Source organism: Oncorhynchus clarkii, chromosome 13 (genome assembly GCF_045791955.1).
Source record: "Oncorhynchus clarkii lewisi isolate Uvic-CL-2024 chromosome 13, UVic_Ocla_1.0, whole genome shotgun sequence".
In the NCBI taxonomy this organism is placed as follows: Eukaryota; Metazoa; Chordata; class Actinopteri; order Salmoniformes; family Salmonidae; genus Oncorhynchus; species Oncorhynchus clarkii.
The window spans coordinates 11,855,779-11,868,816 of NC_092159.1; positions in this window are offsets into that span (position 1 = coordinate 11,855,779).

The following is a 13,038-nucleotide window of genomic DNA, read 5'->3' on the forward strand; positions in this document are numbered from 1 at the left end:
GATGGCGGATGGGCGGATGGGGATGGCGGATGGGGAAGGCGGATGGGGCTGGCGGATGGGGATGGGGGATGCGGATGGGGGATGGGGAATGGCGGATGGGGATGGCGGAAGGGGATGGGGGATGGCGAATGGCGGATGGGGATGGCGGAAGGGGGATGGCGGATGGGGAAGGGGATGGCGGATGGGCGGATGGCGGATGGGGGATGGGGGATGGGGGATGGGCGTAGCCTCTGATCCTAAACTTTAAACGGCTGAATCCAGCAATGGGAAGTTGTTTCAGAGATTGTAGTTTGAACCTTTTACAGCAGTGGGCTAAATCAGGGTCACTCAGAGTGTTTCGTGGTAGTCAAACAAATCTACTTTGAAACAAAAGTATACACCTCACACACATGGTTATGGCCTTATAGATATAGAGATGAAAAGGTTCAAATGTTGAGTTTGCATCCCAATATTACACTTTACATACACTACCGTTCAAAAGTTTGGGGTCACTTAGAAATGTCCTTGTTTAAAAAAATAAAAAAAATTGTCCATTAAAATAACGTCAAATTGATCAGAAATTTGGTGTAGACAGTCTTAATGGTGTAAATGACTATAGCTGGAAACGGCAGATTTTTTGTGGAATCTCTTTTTATGGAATCTCAATTATGCTGGCGCAACTGAAAACTGTTGTGCTGATTCAATTACCATCCAGAGTTAAGGCTTAACCTTAACCTTAACCATCCAGAGTTAAGGCTTAACCTTAACCATCCAGAGTTAAGGCTTACCCTTAACCTAAACCATCCAGAGTTAAGGCTTAACCTTAACCATCCAGAGTTAAGGCTTAACCTTAACCTAAACCATCCAGAGTTAAGGCTTAACCTTAACCATCCAGAGTTAAGGCTTAACCTTAGCCATCCAGAGTTAAGGCTTAACCTTAACCATCCAGAGTTAAGGCTTAACCTTAGCCATCCAGAGTTAAGGCTTAACCTTAACCATCCAGAGTTAAGGCTTACCCTTAACCTTAACCATCCAGAGTTAAGGCTTACCCTTAACCTTAACCATCCAGAGTTAAGGCTTAACCTTAACCATCCAGAGTTAAGGCTTAACCTTAACCATCCAGAGTTAAGGCTTACCCTTAACCTTAACCATCCAGAGTTAAGGCTTAACCTTAACCTTAACCATCCAGAGTTAAGGCTTACCCTTAACCTTAACCATCCAGAGTTAAGGCTTAACCTTAACCTTAACCATCCAGAGTTAAGGCTTAACCTTAACCATCCAGAGTTAAGGCGTACCCTTAACCTTAACCATCCAGAGTTAAGGCTTAACCTTAACCATCCAGAGTTAAGGCTTAACCTTAACCATCCAGAGTTAAGGCTTAACCTTAACCTTAACCATCCAGAGTTAAGGCTTACCCTTAACCTTAACCATCCAGAGTTAAGGCTTAACCTTAACCATCCAGAGTTAAGGCTTAACCTTAACCATCCAGAGTTAAGGCTTACCCTTAAACTTAACCATCCAGATTTAAGGCTTATCCTTAACGTTAACCATCCAGAGTTAAGGCTTAACCTTAACGTTAACCATCCAGAGTTAAGGCTTATCCTTAACCTTAACCATCCAGAGTTAAGGCTTACCCTTAACCTTAACCATCCAGTGTTAAGGCTTATCCTTAACGTTAACCATCCAGAGTTAAGGCTTATCCTTAACCTTAACCATCCAGAGTTAAGGCTTATCCTTAACGTTAACCATCCAGAGTTAAGGCTTAACCTTAACAATCCAGAGTTAAGGCTTAACCTTAACCATCCAGAGTTAAGGCTTACCCTTAACCTTAACCATCCAGAGTTAAGGCTTATCCTTAACGTTAACCATCCAGAGTTAAGGCTTAACCTTAACCTTAACCATCCAGAGTTAAGGCTTACCGTTAACCTTAACCATCCAGAGTTAAGGCTTAACCTTAACCATCCAGAGTTAAGGCTTAACCTTAACCATAACCATCCAGAGTTAAGGCTTATCCTTAACCTTAACCATCCAGAGTTAAGGCTTAACCTTAACCATCCAGAGTTAAGGCTTAACCTTAACCTTAACCATCCAGAGTTAAGGCTTAACCTTAACCATCCAGAGTTAAGGCTTAACCTTAACCATCCAGAGTTAAGGCTTATCCTTAACCTTAACCATCCAGAGTTAAGGCTTAACCTTAACCTTAACCATCCAGAGTTAAGGCTTAACCTTAACCATCCAGAGTTAAGGCTTATCCTTAACCTTAACCATCCAGAGTTAAGGCTTAACCTTAACCTTAACCATCCAGAGTTAAGGCTTAACCTTAACCATCCAGAGTTAAGGCTTATCCCTTAACCTTAACCATCCAGAGTTAAGGCTTATCCTTAACCATGCAGAGTTAAGGCTTACCTTAAGATTTCAGAGTTATGCCTAAACTAAGCTGACAATTTGAAATGTGACATTTGAGAAACATGGATGAACATCTAATTCTGACTTGAAACTCTGAGAGCTAGTTGATGTGTGTGTGTGTGTGTGTGCGTGCGTGCGTGCGTGCGTGCGTGCGTGGGTGCGTGTGTGTGTATTCTCCTGTATCCTCCTGCCCATACGTATTGGTCTTTACTGTGGATTTAAATTCTCTATGGGGAATAGAGGACAACTGGTGTCTTATATCACGGTTTACTGAATCTACCTCTCCCTCACTGCAACCCATGAAGAGTCAGTCTACAGGTTGACATTATTCAGTACTCTATGTACCGTATAAACACTGCACAGTGTACAGGTTGACATGATCTATTCCTCTATGTACCGTATAAACACCATCACAGTGTACAGGTTGACATTATTCAGTACTCTATGTACCGTATAAACACTGCACAGTGTACAGGTTGACATGATCTATTCCTCTATGTACCGTATAAACACCATCACAGTGTACAGGTTGACATTATTCAGTCCTCTATGTACCGTATAAACACTGCACAGTGTACAGGTTGACATGATCTATTCCTCTATGTATCGTATAAACACCATCACAGTGTACAGGTTGACATTATTCAGTCCTCTATGTACCGTATAAACACTGCACAGTGTACAGGTTGACATGATCTATTCCTCTATGTACCGTATAAACACCGTCACAGTCTACAGGTTGACATGATCTAATCCTCTATGGACCGTATAAACAACGTAATTTAATAATAGATAATAATAGATCATAATAGTAATATATCTAGTCTAGGCTCAGCATCCACTTGTGTGTTTGTTTGTTTGTTTGTTTGTTTGTGTGAGAGTGTGTGCGTTGTCAGTCTTTTTCTATCTGAATCCTCAGAGATGAAAAAAGACAGTTGAAATTCTTTGAGCCCTTCTGTCAAATTTGAGGGAGGGAGAGCGGGAGGGAGGGAGGGATAGAAAGAGATACCCTGTGGAAATGTCAAGTATGACTTAGTTTGATCGTTGGTACTCGATCTTTACTGAGGGTCTCTCCTCGCTCGTTGCCTTCATTTCACAAAGGTCAAAGGTGACGATTGACAGAGTTGTCACTTGACTTAACTACAGGTCTATCAGATTGCCATACCCCATTCTAATCTTCATCATTAAGGTGGATATAACATCTGAACCTCTATCAGTGGACAGAGACTCCAGCTCTGTCAACTATACTGTGACCATACTAATGCTTTCAGCTCAGAACAACAAATAAATGGGTTGTATCATGCAGTTCAATTTCAAATCATGTTGCGTGCATGATTCAATTTAATACAGTTACGAGCACTCTATGAACCAAATAATGATGCTGTAATCCCTGGAATAAACAGCAGACAACAAACAGAATGTTGGAGTGAATGAATTAAGCCCAACAATAACAACAACAACAACAACAATATTAATGTCGACAACAGAAGCAGCAGAGATTGGTGATGCCTTTAAACAGTTTTAATTAGCTGCTTGATTAGGGACCGTGGTTCGATGTGTGTGTGTGTGTATGCGTGCGTGCGTGTGTGTGTGTGTATACGTGCGCGCGTGCGTGTGTGTGTGTGTGTAAACTTTTCGCTGATTGCTGTTCAAACAAATAGTTTTTCATTAATCGTTTACAGAAAGAAGGGAATGGAGGATGGAGAAGGGTGATATGGAGGGAGGGAGGGAGGGAGGGAGGGAGGGAGGGAGGGAGGGAGGGAATGGAGGATGGAGAAGGGTGATATGGAGGGAGGGAGGGAGGGAGGGAGGGAGGGAATGGAGGATGGAGAAGGGTGATATGGAGGGAGGGAGGGAGGGAGGGAGGGAGGGAGGGAGGGAGGGAGGGAGGGAGGGAGGGAGGGAATGGAGGATGGAGAAGGGTGATATGGAGGGAGGGAGGGAGGGAATCGAGCATGGAGAAGGGTGATATGGAGGGAGGGAGGGAGGGAGGGAGGGAGGGAGGGAGGGAGGGAGGGAGGGAGGGAGGGAGGGAGGGAGGGAGGGAATGGAGGATGGAGAAGGGTGATATGGAGGGAGGGAGGGAGGGAGGGAATGGAGGATGGAGAAGGGTGATATGGAGGGAGGGAGGGAGGGAGGATGGAGAAGGGTGATATGGAGGGAGGGAGGGAATGGAGGATGGAGAAGGGTGATATGGAGGGAGGGAGGGAGGGAGGGAGGGAGGGAGGGAGGGAGGGAGGGAGGGAATGGAGGATGGAGAAGGGTGATATGGAGGGAGGGAGGGCGGGAGGATGGAGAAGGGTGATATGGAGGGAGGGAGGGAATGGAGGATGGAGAAGGGTGATATGGAGGGAGGGAGGGAATGGAGGATGGAGAAGGGTGATATGGAGGGAGGGAGGGAATGGAGGATGGAGAAGGGTGATATGGAGGGAGGGAGGGAGGGAGGGAGGATGGAGAAGGGTGATATGGAGGGAGGGAGGGAGGGAGGGAGGGAATGGAGGATGGAGAAGGGTGATATGGAGGGAGGGAGGGAGGGAGGGAGGATGGAGAAGGGTGATATGGAGGGAGGGAGGGAGGGAGGGAGGGAATGGAGGATGGAGAAGGGTGATATGGAGGGAGGGAGGGAATGGAGGATCGAGAAGGGTGATATGGAGGGAGGGAGGGAGGGAGGGAATGGAGGATGGAGAAGGGTGATATGGAGGGAGGGAGGGAGGGAGGGAGGGAGGGAGGGAGGGAGGGATGATAAGCTGATGATCCTTTCTTCCCTCACCTACATTCACCCTTTCCCCCTCTTTTCCTTCCTTCACTCCCTCCCTCTCCTTCTCACCCACTCTCCCTCACTCCATAATCCTTCTTTCCATCCTCTCTCTCTCTCATTCTCTCTCTCTCTCTCTCTCTCTCTCTCTCTCTCTCTCTCTCTCTCCTTCTCTCTCTCCCTCTCCCTCTCTTCTCTCTCTCTCTCTCTCTCTCTCTCTCTCTCTCCCTCTCCCTCTTTCTCTCTCTCTCTCTCTCTCTCTCTCTCTCTCCCTCTCTCTCTCTCTCTCTCTCCCCTCTCTCTCTCTCTCTCTCTCTCTCCCTCTCTCTCCCTCTCTCTCTCCCTCTCTCTCTCCCTCCCCTCTCTCCCCCTCTCTCTCCCTCTCTCTCTCTCTCTCTCTCCCTCCCCTCTCTCCCTCTCTCTCTCCCTCTCCTCTCTCTCTCTTGCTTTCTCTCTCTCTCTCTCTCTCTCTCTCTTGCTTTCTCTCTCTCCACCACCCCCTCCCTCTTTCTCACCTCTCTCCCTCTCCTCTCTCCCTCCCTCTCTCTCTCCCTCCCCTCTCCTCTCTCCCTCTCCTCTCTCTCTCTCTTGCTTTCTCTCTCTCCACCACCCCCTCCCTCTTTCTCACCCCCTCTCCCTCCCTCAATATTAAATCCCTCTCCTCTCTCCCCCTCTCTTCTCTTCTCTCCCTATCTCCTACCCCTCCCTCTCTCTCTCCCTCCCCTCTACCTCTCGCTCCCCCTCTCTCAGGCCTTCGATGTGTTCATCTATGTCTTCTTTGCGGTGGAAATGGTGGTGAAGATGATGGCCCTCGGAATCTTTGGCCATCGCTGTTACCTGGGAGACACGTGGAACCGTCTGGATTTCTTCATCGTCATGGCAGGGTAGGATTGTCTCTCTCTCTCTGTCTCTCTCTCTCTCTCTCTCTCTCTCTCTCTCTCTCTCTCTCTCTCTCTCTCTCTCTCTCTCTCTCTCTCTCTCTCTCTCTCTCTCTCTCTCTCGTGTTAACATTGCCAAAGCAAGTGGAGTAGATAATATACAAAATGTCATATTACGTATATATACAGTGTTGTAACGATGTACAGTACATATGGTTAAATTCATTAATATGGTCATGCATTTGGCAGGAGGTTAGGAAGTGCAGCTCAGTTTCCACCTCATTTTGTGGGCAGTGTGCACATAGCCTGTCTTCTCTTGAGAGCCAGGTCTGCCTACGGCGGCCTTTCTCAATAGCAAGGCTATGCTCACTGAGTCTGTACATAGTCAAAGCTTTCCTTAGGTTTGGGTCAGTCACAGTGGTCAGGTATTCTGCCACTGTGTACTCTCTGTTTAGGGCCAAATAGCATTCTAGTTTGCTCTGTTTTTTTCTTTCTCTTTCTCTCTATATTTCTGTCACAATATCTCTCTCTCTCCTCCCCCCTCATCTCTCTCTTTCTCTCTCTATCTTTCTGTCACAATATCTCTCTCTCCTCCCCCCTCATCTCTCTCTTTCTCTCTCTATCTTTCTGTCACAATATCTCTCTCTCCTCCCCCCTCATCTCTCTCTTTCTCTCTATCTTTCTGTCACAATATCTCTCTCTCTCTCCTCCCCCTCATCTCTCTCTCTATCTTTCTGTCACAATATCTCTCTCTCTCCTCCCCCCTCATCTCTCTCTCTCTATCTTTCTGTCACAATATCTCTTTCTCTCCTCCCCCTCATCTCTCTCTCTATCTTTCTGTCACAATATCTCTCTCTCTCCTCCCCCCTCATCTCTCTCTCTATCTTTCTGTCACAATATCTCTCTCTCTCCTCCCCCCTCATCTCTCTCTCTCTATCTTTCTGTCACAATATCTCTTTCTCTCCTCCCCCTCATCTCTCTCTCTATCTTTCTGTCACAATATCTCTCTCTCTCCTCCCCCCTCATCTCTCTCTCTATCTTTCTGTCACAATATCTCTCTCTCTCCTCCCCCTCATCTCTCTCTCTATCTTTCTGTCACAATATCTCTCTCTCTCCTCCCCCTCATCTCTCTCTCTATCTTTCTGTCACAATATCTCTCTCTCTCCTCCCCCTCATCTCTCTCTCTATCTTTCTGTCACAATATCTCTCTCTCCTCCCCCCTCATCTCTCTCTCTCTATCTTTCTGTCACAATATCTCTTTCTCTCCTTCCCCTCATCTCTCTCTCTATCTTTCTGTCACAATATCTCTCTCTCTCCTCCCCCTCATCTCTCTCTCTATCTTTCTGTCACAATATCTCTCTCTCTCCTCCCCACTCATCTCTCTCTCTCTATCTTTCTGTCACAATATCTCTCTCTCTCCTCCCCCTCATCTCTCTCTCTATCTTTCTGTCACAATATCTCTCTCTCTCCTCCCCCCTCATCTCTCTCTCTCTATCTTTCTGTCACAATATCTCTTTCTCTCCTCCCCCTCATCTCTCTCTCTCTATCTTTCTGTCACAATATCTCTCTCTCTCCTCCCCCCTCATCTCTCTCTCTATCTTTCTGTCACAATATCTCTCTCTCCTCCCCCCTCATCTCTCTCTCTATCTTTCTGTCACAATATCTCTCTCTCTCTCCTCCCCCCTCTTCTCTCTCTCTCTCTATCTTTCTGTCACAATATCTCTCTCTCTCCTTCCCGCTCATCTCTCTCTCTATCTTTCTGTCACAATATCTCTCTCTCTCCTCCCCCCTCATCTCTCTCTCTATCTTTCTGTCACAATACAGTGCCTTGCGAAAGTATTGAACTTTGCGACCTTTTGCCACATTTCAGGCTTCAAACATAAAGATATAAAACTGTATTTTTTTGTGAAGAATCAACAACAAGTGGGACACAATCATGAAGTGGAACGACATTTATTGGATATTTCAAACTTTTTTAACAAATCAAAAACTGAAAAATTGGGCGTGCAAAATTATTCAGCCCCCTTAAGTTAATACTTTGTAGCGCCACCTTTTGCTGCGATTACAGCTGTAAGTCGCTTGGGGTATGTCTCTATCAGTTTTGCACATCGAGAGACTGACATTTTTTCCCATTCCTCCTTGCAAAACAGCTCAAGCTCAGTGAGGTTGGATGGAGAGCATTTGTGAACAGCAGTTTTCAGTTCTTTCCACAGATTCTCGATTGGATTCAGGTCTGGACTTTGACTTGGCTATTCTAACACCTGGATATGTTTATTTTTGAACCATTCCATTGTAGATTTTGCTTTATGTTTTGGATCATTGTCTTGTTGGAAGACAAATCTCCGTCCCAGTCTCAGGTCTTTTGCAGACTCCATCAGGTTTTCTTCCAGAATGGTCCTGTATTTGGCTCCATCCATCTTCCCATCAATTTTAACCATCTTCCCTGTCCCTGCTGAAGAAAAGCAGGCCCAAACCATGATGCTGCCACCACCATGTTTGACAGTGGGGATGGTGTGTTCAGCTGTGTTGCTTTTACGCCAAACATAACGTTTTGCATTGTTGCCAAAAAGTTCAATTTTGGTTTAATCTGACCAGAGCACCTTCTTCCACATGTTTGGTGTGTCTCCCAGGTGGCTTGTGGCAAACTTTAAACGACACTTTTTATGGATATCTTTAAGAAATGGCTTTCTTCTTGCCACTCTTCCATAAAGGCCAGATTTGTGCAATATACGACTGATTGTTGTCCTATGGACAGAGTCTCCCACCTCAGCTGTAGATCTCTGCAGTTCATCCAGAGTGATCATGGGCCTCTTGGCTGCATCTCTGATCAGTCTTCTCCTTGTATGAGCTGAAAGTTTAGAGGGACGGCCAGGTCTTGGTAGATTTGCAGTGGTCTGATACTCCTTCCATTTCAATATTATCGCTTGCACAGTGCTCCTTGGGATGTTTAAAGCTTGGGAAATCTTTTTGTATCCAAATCCGGCTTTAAACTTCTTCACAACAGTATCTCGGACCTGCCTGGTGTGTTCCTTGTTCTTCATGATGCTCTCTGCGCTTTTAACGGACCTCTGAGACTATCACAGTGCAGGTGCATTTATACGGAGACTTGATTACACACAGGTGGATTGTATTTATCATCATTAGTCATTTAGGTCAACATTGGATCATTCAGAGATCCTCACTGAACTTCTGGAGAGAGTTTGCTGCACTGAAAGTAAATGGGCTGAATAATTTTGCACGCCCAATTTTTCATTTTTTGATTTGTTAAAAAAGTTTGAAATATCCAATAAATGTTGTTCCACTTCATGATTGTGTCCCACTTGTTGTTTATTCTTCACAAAAAAAATACAGTTTTATATCTTTATGTTTGAAGCCTGAAATGTGGCAAAAGGTCGCAAAGTTCAAGGGGGCCGAATACTTTCGGAAGGCACTGTATCTCTCTCTCTCCTCCCCCCTCATCTCTCTCTCTATCTTTCTGTCACAATCTTTCTCTCTCTCCTCCCCCCTCATCTCTCTCTCTATCTTTCTGTCACAATATCTCTCTCTCTCTCTCTCTCCTCCCCCCTCATTTCTCTCTCTATATTTCTGTCACAATATCTCTCTCTCCTCCCCCCTCATCTCTCTCTCTCTCTCTCTATCTTTCTGTCACAATATCTCTCTTTCTCCTCCCCCTCATCTCTCTCTCTATCTTTCTGTCACAATATCTCTCTCTCTCCTCCCCCCTCATCTCTCTCTCTATCTTTCTGTCACAATATCTCTCTCTCCTCCCCCCTCATCTCTCTCTCTATCTTTCTGTCACAATATCGCTCTCTCCTCCCCCTCTTTATTCCTTTCTCTCTCTCCGTCCGTATCTTATCTTGAACACCTGCTAGGTGCAGATGTCTTAGTGGTGGATGGCTTGTTCAGTATGAACTTTTGAAGTTGCTAAACTTTATTCTGTAACTGTATAGTGCAGTGGTGTTCAATTCAAGTCTCTAACTGCTGCTAGCATTTTCTCCCTGGTTTGTTAGCTGATTGATTTCATGTCTCCGATTGGAGACCTCAATGTCCCCCACCCCCACAGCATTGAATGGTGCCAGACGAGTTCTGGATTGCAATGCTGGAGTATATATCAACAGTCCAATGGTGATTTAAATACAGACGGTACAGGCTTGGCAGTGGGTACCCACAGTGTGATGTATCACTGCAGTACACACACTGGGTTCCAACGGGTTGTTCTCAGGACTCTAACTGTTGTGAATGCCCCCCAGTGGAAAAACAACATTACAGTCCTATTAGTTTCTGGCCCAGGCCCAGGACTCTAACTGTTGTAAATCCCCCAATGGAAAAACACCTTATTGTCTCAGGAAGAAGTCTCCAATAACAAACTTCATCTCTCTTTCCCCTCTCTCCTCCATCTCTCTCCCCTCTCTCCTCCATCTCTCTCCCCTCTCTCCTCCATCTCTCTCCCCTCTCTCCTCCATCTCTCTCCCCTCTCTCCTCCATCTCTCTCCCCTCTCTCCTCCATCTCTCTCCCCTCTCTCCTCCATCTCTCTCCCCTCTCTCCTTGATCTCTCTCCCCTCTCTCCTTGATCTCTCTCCCTCTCTCCTTGATCTCTCTCCCCTCTCTCCTCCATCTCTCTCCCCTCTCTCCTTGATCTCTCTCCCTCTCTCCTCCATCTCTCTCCCCTCTCTCCTTGATCTCTCTCCCCTCTCTCCTCCATCTCTCTCCCCTCTCTCCTCCATCTCTCTCCCCTCTCTCCTCCATCTCTCTCCCCTCTCTCCTTGATCTCTCTCCCCTCTCTCCTTGATCTCTCTCCCCTCTCTCCTTGATCTCTCTCCCCTCTCTCCTCCATCTCTCTCCCCTCTCTCCTTGATCTCTCTCCCCTCTCTCCTCCATCTCTCTCCCCTCTCTCCTCCATCTCTTCCCCCTCTCTCTTCCATCTCTCTTCTCTCTCTTCCCCCTCTCCCCTCTCTTCTCCATCTCTCTTCCATCTCTCTTCTCTCTCTTCCCCCTCTCCCCTCTGTTCTCCATCTCTCTTCCATCTCTCTTCTCTCTCTTCCCCCTCTCCCCTCTCTCCTCCATCTCTCTTCCATCTCTCGTCCCTCTCTCCTCCATCTCTCTTCCATCTCCCTTCCCTCTCTCCTCCATCTCTCTTTCCCCTCTCTCCTCCATCTCTCTCCTCTCTCCTCCATCTCTCTTTCATCTCTCTTCCCTCTCTCCTCCATCTCTCTTTCCCCTCTCTCCTCTCTCCTCCATCTCTCTTCCATCTCTCTTCCCTCTCTCCTCCATTTCTCTTCCATCTCTCTTCCCTCTCTCCTCCATCTCTCTATCCCCTCTCTCCTCCATCTCTCTTCCCTCTTTCCTCCATCTCTTCCATCTCTCTTCCCTCTCTTCTCCATCTCTCTTCCCACTCTCCCCTCTCTCCTCCATCTCTCTTCCATCTCTCTTCCCTCTCTTCTCCATCTCTCTTCCCACTTTCCCCTCTCTCCTCCATCTCTCTTCCATCTCTCTTCCCTCTTTCCTCCATCTCTTCCATCTCTCTTCCCTCTCTTCTCCATCTCTCTTCCCACTCTCCCCTCTCTCCTCCATCTCTCCTCCATCTCTCTTCCCCCTCTCCCCTCTCTCTTTCCTGTTCACTCTTAATCTTTCTTCAACATTGTTTACATAAGCGGATGCCAGATGGATGGACCTGTTTCTATGTCTCAGTGCCAAGTCTATAGTCAGTATGTGCACAAGTGAAGTGCTTCCCCAACCATGTCTGTGTGTCCCTCATCCTCCCCTGCAATAGTGTGACTGCCACACACAGCGAGGAACGGCAGGGAGGAGGGGGTTAATCCCCCCCCCCCCCCCCCCCGAAACACACACACACAGCGAGGAACGGCAGGGAGGAGGGGGTTAACCCCCCCCCAAACACACACACACGTGCGGTACAGAAAACAAGCAGAAGGAGTGCATTACAAGAAGACAAGCAGAAGGAGTGCATTACAAGCTAACAAGCAGAAGGAGTGCATTACAAGCTAACAAGCAGAAGGAGTGCATTACAAGCTAACAAGCAGAAGGAGTGCATTACAAGAAGACAAGCAGAAGGAGTGCATTACAAGCTAACAAGCAGAAGGAGTGCATTACAAGCTAACAAGCAGAAGGAGTGCATTACAAGCTAACAAGCAGAAGGAGTGCATTACAAGCTAACAAGCAGAAGGAGTGCATTACAAGAAGACAAGCAGAATGAGTGCATTACAAGAAGACAAGCAGAAGGAGTGCATTACAAGCTAACAAGCAGAAGGAGTGCATTACAAGCTAACAAGCAGAAGGAGTGCATTACAAGCTAACAAGCAGAAGGAGTGCATTACAAGCTAACAAGCAGAAGGAGTGCATTACAAGAAGACAAGCAGAAGGAGTGCATTACAAGAAGACAAGCAGAAGGAGTGCATTACAAGAAGACAAGCAGAAGGAGTGCATTACAAGCTAACAAGCAGAAGGAGTGCATTACAAGCTAACAAGCAGAAGGAGTGCATTACAAGCTAACAAGCAGAAGGAGTGCATTACAAGAAGACAAGCAGAAGGAGTGCATTACAAGCTAACAAGCAGAAGGAGTGCATTACAAGAAGACAAGCAGAAGGAGTGCATTACAAGCTAACAAGCAGAAGGAGTGCATTACAAGCTAACAAGCAGAAGGAGTGCATTACAAGCTAACAAGCAGAAGGAGTGCATTACAAGAAGACAAGCAGAAGGAGTGCATTACAAGAAGACAAGCAGAAGGAGTGCATTACAAGCTAACAAGCAGAAGGAGTGCATTACAAGAAGACAAGCAGAAGGAGTGCATTACAAGAAGACAAGCAGAAGGAGTGCATTACAAGCTAACAAGCAGAAGGAGTGCATTACAAGCTAACAAGCAGAAGGAGTGCATTACAAGCTAACAAGCAGAAGGAGTGCATTACAAGCTAACAAGCAGAAGGAGTGCATTACAAGAAGACAAGCAGAAGGAGTGCATTACAAGAAGACAAGCAGAAGGAGTGCATTACAAGAAGACAAGCAGA